The 14989-nt window shown below is 48.0% G+C and overlaps 1 protein-coding gene across 2 annotated transcripts in view; it reads right to left on the bottom strand.

Annotated features, from left to right (window-relative positions):
* The window catches only part of Cnksr3 (CNKSR family member 3), a 91778-nt gene that overhangs the window by 54672 nt on the left and 22117 nt on the right, over positions 1-14989 (bottom strand). The gene's annotated exons all lie outside the window — the stretch shown is intronic.

Genomic DNA, 14989 nt, shown 5'->3' on the forward strand with positions numbered 1-14989 from the left:
GACTCTCTCTGTAGACCAGGCTGGCCTCCCAGCAAACTCACAGCGACCTGCCTGCCTCTGCCTCCCAGAGTGCTGGGATTACAGGCATGCACCACAGCACCCAGCTTTACTAGGATTTTAATGAGATTATCCACATGCTGTACAACTCACCATGCAAGAGGCACAATCCATTGACTTTGAGTGTGCTCAGAGTCGTGCCACAAATTTAGACTCTTAACATCCTATCAACAAATTCTTGATTGAACATTCCACCATCACTCCCCTTGTCCCTACATGCTACCTCTGGACAACTGGTCTACCTTTCAGCTCTGAATTTGCCTGGATCTTTCACAAATATATGGTTTTTACACACTTTACATATAAGACCACAGAACAGGGGCCTAGAGGGGTTGCTATCGCACAGGACAAGTTTGGTTCCCAACACTCTTATCAGGAGGCACACAATCACCTGTAAGTCCAGATCCAGGGGATTTGACACCTTTTTCTTGCCTCCACAGGCACTGCACTCATATGCACATATACAGACACAAAAATAAAAAGAGGATCATTTTTAAAAAGACTGTAGGATACATCAAGTTCATTAATGCCTTCTTAACACAGCCTGAATGGCACTCCCTTGCTCCCAGCCCTGCCGGTTTCCTCCTGCCCTCAGGATGAAGTTGACAGCTAACAAAACCTATGATGATCTATCTGTTGCTGTGCTCTACCCACTATGTCAACCACCTAAGTCTCTCCAACAGCTTGACTCTCCCGTAATTCTCCTACCTGCAATGTCCATCCTCCAGCCTAAATTCTAATTTCACACCAGCAAGGACAGGTCAGCTGATCACAATAAGGCTTGATGCTTCCTTCCGGGGACCTCTGTGAGCCATAAAGGACCTATCAGTCCACACCCGCCTCCCTCCCTTAGACACACAGCCAGGTCCACTCATGCTCCCATGTTCACCATTGTATCTTGTGCACTGCCTGGTACAGAGGAACATACTTTCACAAGGGTTCAATGAATGACAGAGAAAAGGGAAAACCTGGATGAGGTAGAAGAGCTGGTTGGAGAGGTGGTGGTGGCAAAGGCTATATAGGCTCCACACACAGAGATCTTTCTAGATCCAATTGTCCGATAGGCTTCTTTTCACTTCATTTTCCCCTTATTTGTCATCTGTGCATGGCACCTCCCACTGGCTCTCGGCACAAAATCCCCACCTGCTGGCTGTAACCATGCCTTCAGGAATGCCAGCTCTCACAACCAGGGAGTCTGGGAAAGGGGTTATGAGGGAGTACATGTTTATACTGGAGGCCGGTGGTCAACGCCAGGTATTGTCTTTGGCCACACTCTACTTATGTTTTGAGACAGGGTCCCTTACTGAAGCTGGCACTCACCAACTGGCTAGACCTGCTGGCCGGCGCACTCCAGGCATCTGCCTGTCTCCACTCCTGCACCCACCGTCTGAACCTGGGTTCTCATGCTTTTATTTTAGATACACTGTCAGCTGAGTCATCTTCCCAGTCCCCACCACGGTGCCCTCATTCTACAGGACATTCTGTTTGTACCACACTCCAGGGACCAACACAGATGCCCACTGCCCCCTGCTACTCCAGGGATGCTAATCCCACATCACCTCTTCTCTCACTTCTGCCCTGTGACTCTGACTAGCTCTGAGATCACACGGTCACACAGTCACCCGTCCCATCTCCTCACTTCATTCTCCTCAATGCTGCCTTCTTTCCACCTTCACTCATCCTGAGCCCTGTGAACAGAAAAGCCCCAGCAGTATATGACAAAGCCAACCCCGTCACTAGGTGTCTTAGTTACTTTTCATTTACTGTGATGAAACATCATGCCCAAAGCTTTATTTGGGCTTATAATTCCAGACCCATCATCATCATTGCAGGGAAACACGCCAGCAGGTAGTTATGGCAACTAGACTTGGAAGGTGAGAGCCGAGGGCTCGCATCTCGGACCACAGATGGGAAGCAGAGACATCTCAGTGCAAACATCACATGGCTTTTCAACTGTCAAAAGCCCACCCCCAATTACACACTTCCGCCAGCATGAACACACTTCCGCCAGCATGAACACACTTCCGCCAGCATGAACACACTTCCGCCAGCATGAACACACTTCCTAAATCTACCCAAACAAGGTCACCGATTAGGGGCCAAGTATTCAGATATGCAAGAATGTGCATGCCATCTCATTCAAAGCACCACACCAGGGCAAGGAAAGGACACCACTTGCACCCAGTTCACCCACAAGGAGCATCGTAAGCCCATACAGACCCAGAGAGAGCAAGCATGTATAGTGTTATAACTCCCAGGTTCTGCGTTCAACTTAAATACCATTTGTGTATGCGGCATTTAATTACAGACAGCCAAGTTGTATGAGGCTCAGCTGAGCTGTGTGTAGAGATGCAGAGCCATCAACCTCCCAGCAACAGAGCCTCAGAGAACATCCCTCTGCTGTCCTTGCCCCAGAGCTACAGTAGGACAAGGAAGAGAGACCATGTATAAGAGGCTTCTTGAGCTTTGTTCACATGAGAAAAGCATCTGATCCATGGAAACATCCACGGGGCACACAGCCTTCATCCCATGCCAGAAAGGAGGCAAAACCCTGAGCCCTGGGGCCCTATGGGATCCAGCATGCAGGTGCGGCCCTCAGCGTACTCTGAGTTTGTCAACACTTGTCTCCATTGGTCCATGTGTGTAACTGCTGACCTACGTCACACTTATGTCTGTGATGCAAACTATGATGGGATCCAGACTTCTCACCAGAGACTGTGCTTTACAAGAACTCCATTTTTCTCTGATGGAAAATCCAAAATAAAGCTGGGCATTGGGGCGCGTGCCTTTAGTACCAGCACTTGGAAGGAAGAGGCAGGAGGGATCTCTGAGCTCAAGGCCAGCCTGGTCTACAGCGCAAGTTCTAGGACAGCCAGAGATATACAGAAACCTTGTCTCGATCAATGGATGGATGGATGGATGGATGGATAGATGGAATGAGTGAGTCAATAAATAAATAGAAAAGAAAAAAGCAAAGAAGATAGCTCAAAAGAATAAAGTAGGTTGGGAATCACCAACAAATAAACAAACAAAAAAAAACCACAATTCAGCAATTTAATGTCACCTTCCATCTGAGGGACACACATACATATAAAACCTCTAATCCTACAGTCCCCAGGGCTATAGACTGTGATTGCTCCCCTTTGGGGATGAAGAGCTGAGGCACCCAAGGGCAGGCAATGCACAGTAAGACAGGCACACAAACACACAACACCCTTGCACAGCCAGGGTTCACCTGGTGCCTTCCAGGGCAGATGTCACCCTCTGACCTCCAATACAGAATGCTTATGAGTATCCCTGTATGTGCTTGGGAAAGACAGTTTATGCAGAAGGGAAGGGCACACATCGTTTAAGCAGACCCTGCTCACTGTCCCTGTAGGCCACAAGGAGCCTTATCAGCCATGTACACAAAACTGGCTCCAGCACTCATGTGAGTCGGAGAACACACTTTCAGCTGAAAGGTATTACTTACAACCTGTTTGCTACAAAATATGACAGAAACTCGGGTAGAATTCTTTCTCAGTCCTTTTACTTCCAAACTCTGAGACAACCACAGAGCAGGAGTTACCTACGAGGGAAGGGGAGGGTCACCTCATATCACACGGTCTATTTCAAAGGCCTAAAACCATTGAAGGAGTCTTCAACTCTTTCCCAACTGCTTCCAAACTTGTACACCAAAAAAAGGGGTGTAGCCTTTTCTGGGATCAAGTAAATACATGACAAGTCAGACTATGCACTTGATGTTCTCTGTGTGCCATTACCATCTCAGGTCAAAAGAAAGACAGGAGTGTGTGGCTACAAGCAAGAGGGAGTGACAAGCAGCTGTCAACACAGCTGGGGGCTCCGTGTGTGTACAGCCCTACAGCGGCAGAACACGGACACTGGACTGTGTGGCTCTCAGGTGGCTGCGGCTCACAGACTGACTTGTATCACTGCACACACAAAGGAGAAAGAGCAGCATGAGCCAGGAACTAGGGAGTCCAGAAGAATGAATGACCTGGGGCCCATGGTCTGGGGCCCAGTTTGGGGCTCAAAGACAGCCTGTGATGGGGGAGTCAAGAGAGGATGAGGAAGGAAGACGGCTGAGCTGAGCTACTCTCCAGTGAGGAAAGTGAGAAAGAGCCCGGGGTCAGGGGTGACGGGGAACAAGCCAGAACATGGGAGGTAGCAAAGAAGGAAAATTTTAGGGACTTCGGCTATCCTGTTTCCATGGAGGATTCCAGAAGACCTGGACCATCACCCTCAACACTGGTCCTCAGGCAAAACAAGCAGCTACTGAAGGCTTCCTCGGGAACCTCCTGTCCTTTCCACCCTCTGCTTGGAAACTCACAGACTTTATTCACCTCTATTTCTTCCTGTTTGGGAAAGGCTCTTCCCACAAAACAAAAGCTTTCTGGGAGAAACAGACAGACGTTTCCCTCCACACAGGGGAGATTCCCTCTGAGTCAGCTTACTGTGATATCATCAGCAGAGGCGCAGCTTCAGGGACAAGCTTCTAGGACCGGGCACCAGCTCTCTTGCGGCCATTAAAATACAGTTCATATACCTTAAGATTTATCCGCTCAAGGCGTTTAACCCGGTGGTTGTTAGTGTAGTCAGTCATAAAGCTGTACAACCATCCCCACTGTTCAAGCTGAGAACATGTCCACCCACTACCCCCCAAAAAATGTTACCAACATTAGCTGTCCCCTCCTCAGTTCCCCTCCACTGATCTCTGCCATCACCAATCTGCTTAGTACCTTCATGGATTAACCCCATTCTGAACATCTATATACGTGGAAGTGTAACAAGTTCCTCAGCACCACAAAAACAAAAATTTAAATACACATGGTGGAATAGAACAAACAGTAATAACCTATACTTTTATACCTGGCTTATTTCACAAAGTATGCTTTCAAGGTTTATCTATGCTGTAACATGCATGGCCACTTTGGCCCTTTTTATGACTAATATCCCCCGGTATAGATATACATTTTTAAAAAATCCATCCATCTGATGGACATTTAGAAAGCTACTGCTTTTTTAATCTTATGGGCAATGTTGTAAATATTTGTGTACGGGCTTGTATGCAAGAATTTTTAATTCTCTTACTGAGGCATATGGTAACTTTGGTACTGATACATTTAGCTTTTTAAGAAACTGCCATACTATCTCAAAGAGTTGTTCCAATTTACTTTCCCATCAGAGATTTATAAAGTTTCCCAATTCTCTAATTCTTCAACACTCATCATCCATTGTTTTACTATAGCTACATGAAGTAGTACCGTTAACTATGTTGCCAGATTTTAACACACAAACAAAAGCAAGTATCAAAGGGCAGGAAGAAAATACAGACAGAACCAAAGTAGTGTTCTGTGGACTCCATGTCACTCCACAGTCTACTGAGTTATTAACAATTGATTCATGTGGGAGCTGGAGAGATGGCTCAGCTGTTAAGAGCATGTACTGCTTGTACAAAGGACCAGAGTTCAATTCTTAGCACCCAAGGCTCACAACTACCTGCAATTCCAGCCCCAGAGGATCAGACGCCCTCTTCTGGCCTCTGCAGGTACCTGCACTCACACATGCACATAGCCACACAATTAAAAATGATAAAGATAACTCTCTTTTAAGGTTTTTCCACTTTAATGCCATCTCATAAACTCCTTTAAGTCATGACTATAAATTGGTATAATTTGCCATAAAATATAAACACCATGGAACAAGGCAGAGATGGGCAGATATAATTTTCTCAATGGCTTCTCTGCAAAACTTACAAGTGAAGAAAGTAGCAATGTGACTGTTCTTCCTTTGACCTGGTCAGACCAGACAGGCAGGTGGCAACATTGTAAATGAGGCAGCTATACACAGCCACACATCTGCTCTTCCTGTCACCTGTCTACCACACTTTGGAAATCCCTACCTTTGTCTCCAGACTCTATGCTACTCTCATGTTAAGGAAGCCTACTATATTCGGCTGAGGGGTGTCCCCTGTCTGTGTCAACCAACTTTACTCACAAGATTTCTAATACATTTATCTGCCCATGCTCTGGCTGCAAGCACCTGGCTCTTCAGCTTTCAACAGAAACAACTTGAAGAGCAAATACAGGCAGTATGACTTCAGGTGGAGAGCACCTGCCCTGGGAAGACAAGCCCCGACAGCACCATCCGAAGTGACAAACTGCCTGGATGGGCTTTACTGACAGAACTGGCCTCAAGTGAGATTTTTAAAACACACACAGTGCTGTGGCTGCACTTATATGAAATGCAGTAGCTCTTGCTCAACCTGATACACATACTATTTACACATAAGTTAAATTAAAAACAAAAACAAAAACAACAGCAGCCTGTAATAGCACATTTGCTTACATTGTGATTTCAAGGCTAATTATTATCTGTCACCAGCCAAGCTTAATAAAGCACTGAATAGCATACTATGTGAAAAAGAAAGAAGAAGAAAAAAAAAGACTACTAAATGGGAAAATTCCCACTGGGCCTGGGCCTTCCCATTTAGCCTTCAGAATTCAGTCCAACTCCTGCACCGGGGCTAGCTGCCTGGCCTCCACACCACATGCCCCTTCCTGTGATCTCCATAGAGTGTCTCATTATGGAACTGAATGTCCCTATAGCAATGGCTTCACAACATCACAAGCCCAGGAGGACAAGAACCAGGGGTACTTGGGATCACCACCACCACCTCAACAGAGATGACTGTCAAACTCAGGGTAGGGTTTTATTTGTGGCCTGAGTTCACATGTCCTGGGCTTTGCTGGGTGTTGTGCAAGACTCGGCGGGCGCTGCGACTTGCTTGGTCTCTTCAAAAGCTCAGGTGGCTGCCATCCTGGTGGTGCTGGGAGGTGGAGCTTCATGGAGGGGATTAGGCTGTTAAGAGGGATAATGCCTTCTCATGGGACTGGATTAGTGACTGGGAGAGCAGGTCATTGGGGGGGGGGGCAGCTTGGTGCTGTCTGTTCTACACACCCCGTGGATCTTTTGTTTTCTACCCCTGTATGATGCAGGTTGAGGATTTTGCCAGACATGATCACCCAACTGTAGCTTTCCAGCCTCCAGAACCAGGGCTGGGGAGACAGCTCAGTGGGTAAGCTCACTTGCTAGGCAAGTATAAGAGCCTGATTGTAAATCCCCAGCACCCATACAAGGAGCCACACGAGACCACACATACCTGTGACCCCAACAGTGTTGGGGGAGAAGGCAAGAGGATCTCTGGGACTCATGAACAGACAGCCTCACTCCTGGGTCACTGAGACACGCTGTCACAGGATGGAGACTGACATACCAGGACACCTGACATCTTTCTCTAGACTCTGTTAAGGGCACATGGGTACATACACACGTCTTCATATACAACACGCACATACATAAGGACAATGAAAGAAACTACACAGCCTGGAACACTCTCCTCTAGCAATGAAAAACAGGGGAGAAGAGGCAGTATGGAACTACGACACATGGTACTTCCAAAGAGTGAGGAAGTACAGTGTGTGATTCTATGGCCTTCGGAGCTTCCTAATAACTGATGGTGGCCCTGTCCAGTCTTCTTCCTCCTCCATCATCTTATGTACAACTTCCAAATAATTAAGAGGTTGGCATCTCGCAGTAAGCTTTTATGGAGTGCCTGCTGGCCAGAGACAACGATGATGCAGGACAGGAGGAGGCAAGGAAACCAAGCTTGATGGACAGCTTGCCATGACCGCCACGTTCCAGACTTAAACCACCAAGAATCTGTGCTATCTGCAGGGTGCAGACCATACCTGTAAAGTTCAGCCCACTGCTCCAAGGCATGGGCCTGCCACACAGGCGGACATGTGTCCAGTTCTGAACAGGCTGGAAAAAATAGTCAAGTGCATGCACAGTTCAAGCAGGCCGGAAAGAACAAACAGGAGAGCTGAAGGAGGAAGCTATTCTGTTTACTAACCACGTTCCACACACAAAGCACAGGAAAGAGACAGCCAACTCAAGTCACTTAGTTTTCATGAACTCCCTGAGGCGGGCACTACCAAGTCACCACCCTCGTAAGGCAGAGAACTGTGGCTGCAGAAGTAGTCCAGACGGGTGAGTGATGCTGGTGGGTGCTTGCTGTGGTTTGAATATGAAACGTCCCCTGCATGTCTGTGTGTCTGAGCACTTGCTGTTTTGGGAAGTTTCGGAACCTTTAGGAGGTAGAGCTTGGCCAGAGGAAGTAGACCACTAAACAACAAGCTTTGAGGATTACCGCCCAGCTCTTGCTCTCCTGCATCCCCTCCCCCACACCCCCCCCCCCCCCCCCCGCTTCCCCCTTCCTTCCTGTTCCATAAGAAGGTGAGGCTCTCATCCCCAAGCTCCTGCCAACCCCCTCCCCACCACGACTCTCCTTATCAGGCATGTGGTAACAGACAAGAAAGGGAGGAAGCAGCAGTTAGCATTGCCATGTGTCTGGGTGTCACAACCATGTGAGCAGAGACCAGCTGCGTAGCCCCCACTCCCTCTCACTAACATGACAGAGAAGACAACGATGAAGGCAGAACAGGTCCCTAGAGTGCATCTGAGGTGCCAGGTCAGCTGGATTCAGGCACTGACACTGCAACGCTAAGCAGTAACTGAACATTTTTGCGCCTCAGTTTCCTCCTCCAAACAATGGTCATGTTGATGCTACTTCGTGATGTCACAGCGCTATTTATAAATGAAATGGCCTACAGTAACGACTTAAAACATTCCTAGCATGAACCAAAATGAATACATAAAAGCATTATGCTTGAAGCTTAATTTAAAACAAAAAACAGTTAAACATCAAAGATATGTCCAAGGATGAAGGGCAGAGTTCAGGAGTTTGCGAGGGATGCACACAGTGATAGAAGCTGGTACAATCAGAGATAGCCTCAGAAAGCTGCTCAGTGACCCGCATGTGAAAGCACAGGAGCTCAGTGGCGACAGGGATCTTACAATAGAAAGAGGGAAGATGAGATGACAAGAGCAGAGGCACCAACAAAAGGTGAAACCGATCAGATGTGATACCAAGAGTTCGGACCAGGTTCAAAGTCTACACAGCAGACAGAAGACGAGGGCATGAAAGACAGTGAGAAGTGTGGGAAGAGGGTGGTTTGTTGTCTGCCGTGCCTTCTGGGGTCACAGTGGATTTGGTGAATCAAAGAGTAGGCAGCCTATGGGCTCCAGGGCTCTGGTACAGGGCACTGAGGGAGGGCTGGCCTTCAGATGTTACCACTGACCAGGCAAATACCATGCTTACAAAATAAAGTGAACTGCAGTCCCCTATTATTCCGAGGAGCCCAGGATTGATCCCACTGTCTCCCTTTTACTTGTGGGAAAACTGAAACAAGCAAGAGGGACTAAGGGAACTGCTGACGATGACATAGGCAGAAAGTGGTAGAACCGGTATTGGAGGCCAGGTTCACCCAACCACAGAACCCACTGTCTTCCCTGGGAAGCTCAGACAGAGTACCTGGGCATGCAGAGTTCCACCGCAGGCTGGAACTCTACTGGGGGCCCTCCTGCCATCTCCAACCATTGGTAGCCTCTGCCATCCAGAAAGTTCCCAAGCTCCCTCCCAAAAAACCTCCTGACCTGCTGAGTCAGGTATGGAATCAGGACAGCCACTTGTTCTGGTTAGGTTTGTCACCTTGACACAGACTAGTCACCTGGGAAGACATTGAAAAAGTACCTCCATCTGATTAGCCTTTGAATATTCTGTGGGGGCATTTTCTTGATTGCCTATCGGTGAAGGGGGACCTGGCCCACTGAGGGCCGCCTTCCCAGGCAGATGCAATGTAGAAGAAGGGTAAATGAGCCAGGCAAGAGGAGGAAGCGAGGAGGAACCATTCCTTCGTGGTCTCTGCCCCTGCCTCCAAGTTCCTGACCTCCCTTCTCTCAGTGATGGGCTGTCACTTAAAAGTTTCTTTTGGTTACTGTTTCATCATAGGTACAGAGAAGGGTGATTAGGGCACCACCCACCTACAGACAGTGCTGAGCAGGCTGGATGCCCTTCATCTGCCTTCCTCTGTACACGATGTACGTCACCTTATGAGCCTCATCTCTTACAAATGCCAACCCTGAAAGTCCAGGACACTTGTTCGGCAGTGCAGCATCCCTGTGGCTGAGCCATTCTGCAGCACCGTAAGTCTGCATCCCCGCTCCCCATCTCCTCCAGACATAAGCTTCACTTTTTAGAAAGAAAATATTTCTTCTTGGCAGTGACTGTGCCTTACACAAGATGGATATCCAACAAACAATCACTGTCACCAAAGATAACAGGGGAAATTTTTAAAAATGGTCTGAATGCCTGCCAGCAGCACAAAGAAAAGAAACACCTTAGAAAGTTTGTACCCAAAATCGGGGAGGGGGGGAATAACAATGTATCTTGTCTTAGTATTATGAGGCTCCAGTGTCAGGAGATAATTCCCCAGCACCCTTCCCCTCACCCACACTGGACCCAGAGGGTAAGCAAGAGGACTTCTGAGCTTGCAGCAGAAGAGCTTGGCAAACACCATAGCCCTCCCAGAAGCAATACTATTAGAGTCAGTCTTCCCCAGGCTGTATAGTCCATTGGTACAGAACCCTGAAGAGCGCAGCGTGAGTGCCTGCAGCACACGGGAAGCCGCATCCTCCGGCCTTCGCGCGCACTGGCCGAGAATCCTTTGCAAGGCTGCCTGGCTTTCCCTTCAGAAAGCAAAGATACCCTCCTGCCTGCAAAAGGAACGAGTGGAATGAAACAAAGAGAGCCATCCTAAAGACTAAGGGTGGCAACTTCACAATCGTGACAGTCTTGAGGTCACTCAGCACGACAGGCGTGTGCAGTTCTCACACAGGTCTCAACAGGCCCTGGTCGTTAGGGGATACCTGCCACAATCGCTGAGAATATTTTATCCTTTCGTAAGCAAGGAATGGAGAAATCATCAGGCCATGAATGCTCTGAATGCCTGCCAGGACCACAAAGTAAAAAAAGGAATGCCTTAGAAAGACATCCACCCAAATCAGAGGGGGGAGATAACGATGTATCCAGTTTTAATATTATGAGGTTCCAGTATCAGAAATACACATCTATGAAACATAAAGAGGACAGCCCATCCCACTGAGTCTGGCAAACGCATGACACAGCCCACAGTCCTGCAAGGGACCTGCAGCCTGCTCCCTTTATCTGTCATAACTTTGCAAAGAGCCCAGCCACAAGCCTTTGGTGGCTAGAAGGTCAACATATTGACACCGATGTAAAAACCCAATTTTCCATAAAGCACCCCACTTTATTTTGCAAGCATTCACTGATTCCAAAGAAAACTTGTCCTTGAAACTTTTCTGTCACTAACCTATCAAAGGGAGTGGGGCTTTATTAACAGCACAACTCCTACTGTTGGTTGGCCATCCATCCATCGGCTTTGCAAAACTTGTGATACATACATACATACATGCAAGCACACACGTATGTATGTATGTATGTATGTATGACAAATTCCTCTATACAGTACAGCTTCAGAATATCTTTACTGAACAGCTACAGACAACTCACCAGGTCATGGAGCTTGAGACCATCAAAGACAGCCCCATGCACAAAACCGGTAAGTAACATGGTCCCTTCCCCTCAAGTGCACAGTCCTCGTGTCCCAAGAAGAACCAGCTCTCTCTGTATTCCTATGTCTTCCCAGGACCCCATCATACCAGTGTGGCTCCCCCAGTTTCCTTTCAATACCTCACCAGCCACTCAAAGGATGAGGTTCAAATTACCTTAACAGTCAACAGCACACACTGGTCGCGGTAACTCGAGGTCGGCCTTGATCTCTCATTCTCACAGGAATGACAGGATGAAACTGCACTGAACAAGTCAAGGGCTTTAAGAAGCTGGCCTGCAAGAAAGCCAAACTGCTCTCCTCCTCCCCCATCCTGCATGCCAGCTTTCTCCCAGAATACCTTACTGCTTGCTATTGAAATGAACTGTGCTGCTGTGCTGCTGTGCTGCCTGCTCTTCTGCGCCCTGTGAATTCATTCTCATCCTGTAGTTCTCCTAGACATCTCCTCTCTTCACATCCCAACACCTGTACCCTCTCCAAAGCCCACCCCCTGCCCTCTGCCATCCTGGACCTGGTATATGGCATACTCATTGGTCTCACTCCCTCATTGAGTGAAGGCTTCAGAGCTGGCTCCACACACACATCTGTGTCCATGGTACTAGGTGCTTCAGACGGCTGCAGCTCAGCTCACGGCCGCATGAAACATTTGCCTTCTTGTGCACAAAGCCAACACCAGCGTTGAGCAAAGTTCAGTGCCTAGCATGCACCCCAAGTTCAATCATCACCAAAAGCACAAAGAAGGAAAAACACTTGTACGTGCACACATGCATGCTTGCGCGCGCGCACACACACACACACACACACACACACACACACACACGCCTGAACACACAAATATTTAAGCCTACATAGGGGGGAAAATCTTCCTGAAAACAAAGCACACGCTTCCAAGAAGTCTTTCACAGAAAACCGCTGCAAAAATAGCTCGCTCTTTTTTTTTTTCTGCTAGAAGTTGGACGCTCCACATCGTTTGGGGCTCTCCCCCTATAAATGACCCTGACACCTAGCCATGCATCATGGTGCATGAGGCAGCTGGAACTGCACAGTTGGAAAAACATTCTGCTCAGAAGAAACTCCATCTGCCAAGACACAGGAAGACTGGCCGAATGAGAATGTCATATGGTCGCTGGGAAAGCGGCTTCCCTTCACCTCAACAGCCTGTCATCATTTGCCAAACTCAACTCTTAAATTGGTTAAAAGTGTTTACAAGAGGAGGGGAGGGGGCTGGAGAGCAGGGCTCAGCAGTCACCCTTACTGCTCTTTCAAAGGATCCAGCTTGGGTTCCCAGCACCCACATCAGGCAGCTCACAACTGCTGTAACTCCCTCTGCCTCTGTACCTACATGCAAGTGATGCCCACAACACACACACACATGCCCATAAAAATAATTAAATAAAATAGTGAAAGGCAGAGAGAGATGCACTTTCCCCCTTTTCTCTGTAACCTTTCACAAACTCCGTTACCTTTTCCCCAGCCTTGTACTTCTCAAACAGATGGAAAACTGGAGTGAAGGAGAAAAGAAAACATGTCAGGACATAAAACGCAAGGCTCCCAATAAAGGTGACAGGAGTTCGTGTTTTTCTAGTTCAGGCTCCTCTACCATTTCCTCATTTTCCAGGCTCTTCCTGATGGGCAAATGAACTGTAGACAAGAGGGGCTCACATTCCCGTGGGAGGTACTGGGTTCGGCTCCCAGGGAGGTTGTAACTTCAGGAATGTTAGCCTGACCTCAGGAGACAGCCGGAACCATACTGCCAGCTGTCCCTCCTCAAGCCCCAGCTGAAGCCCCAAAAGTAGGGGCTCATTAAAGTAACAGAGTGAGGGGCTCAGCTGCTGCATCCTAACTCAACCAGGCAGGAAGCAGGAGGGGGGATCGTTTCCATATTCCACATAAACACAGGGCAGCTAGGAATGGGTGAGTCACCAGGGCTGACAGTGATTACCCCTGAGCCCTCTGCCAAAGCTAAGAACAAGAGCGCGCAATGAGAACCCAGACTATGGCCGCCCTAACCAGGAAGCATTTCTGTTTATTATTTCAAAATGGATCCTTTAAAAATAATAATAATAATAAGATGTGCTTTTACATGGGAATTTTAACTTCTCTCCACTGCTGCTAGAGAGGAAACACCTGGAAAAAGACTTTCTAATTAAAAACCTGCACCAGCGTACCTTGAGAATTCATACTTGCGATTTACTGTAATGGTGTGTTATTGGTTCCATACTCCCTGAGCACCTCACGGTGGGGGGAGATTAATGCTGAGGCTGGACGAACAAAAAGGCAGATTCTGGGTTTGCTGAACTGCGGTGGTTTGTGGGGTGGGGGTGGACAGAAAGAAGAAGAAAAAAAAGAATCACAGACCGACTGCAGTCCCAAAAGAATAAGCCGAAAAGAAGCGCACTTTCCCTCTGCTGGTAGCCAGCAACAAACAGTTACCTATGGGTACTTAATTGAGAACTAAGCACCAGGTATCCAGTGTTAGGTCATCCTATTTCATGACAATTATTTATTAGATTTTTTTTTTTTTTTAAATACTGAAGACAAGTCTAAAATAGAGCAAGTGGAGGCAGGTAGAGGTCATATTCTGAAATGTAAGCTGGCACTCACTCCATGTGGGGCACCTGTCCCCATGCTACAGGTAAGAGAGCAGGCTCAGTGCCAAGCTATCAGGAAGGGTTTAGAAGGAGGATTCCGGAGGGGGTTGTCCAATATGCCCCAGGCTGGCTCTGCCTTCCCCCTGCAGCAGATGCCACAGTTCTGATAGTGACTATCCTCCCAAACGCATGTTAAAAGCACAGACCCCAGTGCGAAGAGATGGTAGATCCTTTAGGACTTGGAACCTAGTGCGAGTTGCTTGGGTCACTGGGGTCACGACCTTGGAAAAGATTATGGGATGCCTTCATCACTCCCTCCCCTCATGGCTCAGGGACCTACGTGGAGGAGAAGTCAGGAAGAGGCAGAGGCGATGGATGACTCCAAGGAAACAGTATCCTCCAGGCACAACAGGACACACAAACTCATAGAAACTGGGGCAGCACAAACAAGACCAACCCCAGCTCTGAGAAGGGGAAGTGGACACCAGGCCCCCCTTTTAACCAGGAAGCTGTTCCAAATGGATGCCTGCTGGGAAAGGAAAAACCAGGGGAGTGGAGCAGACCCCATGCATAGAAGTAGCTGGCCAACACCAAATAGAGTCCACGTTTTGTTTTGTTTGGGGGGGGTGGTTCTTGTTTTCTGTTTTGGCTTGACTTTTTGTTTTCCTTTGATTTGAGAAAGAGTATGAAGTTGGGTGGGTAGAGAGATGGGGAGGAAGACCTGGGAGGAACTGAGGGAGGAGGAAAAACAGGATAGACTATATTATGTGAGTATAAAACTAAGGAAGG

This window comes from Acomys russatus, chromosome 21, assembly GCF_903995435.1.
Source record: "Acomys russatus chromosome 21, mAcoRus1.1, whole genome shotgun sequence".
Taxonomy (NCBI): domain Eukaryota; kingdom Metazoa; phylum Chordata; class Mammalia; order Rodentia; family Muridae; genus Acomys; species Acomys russatus.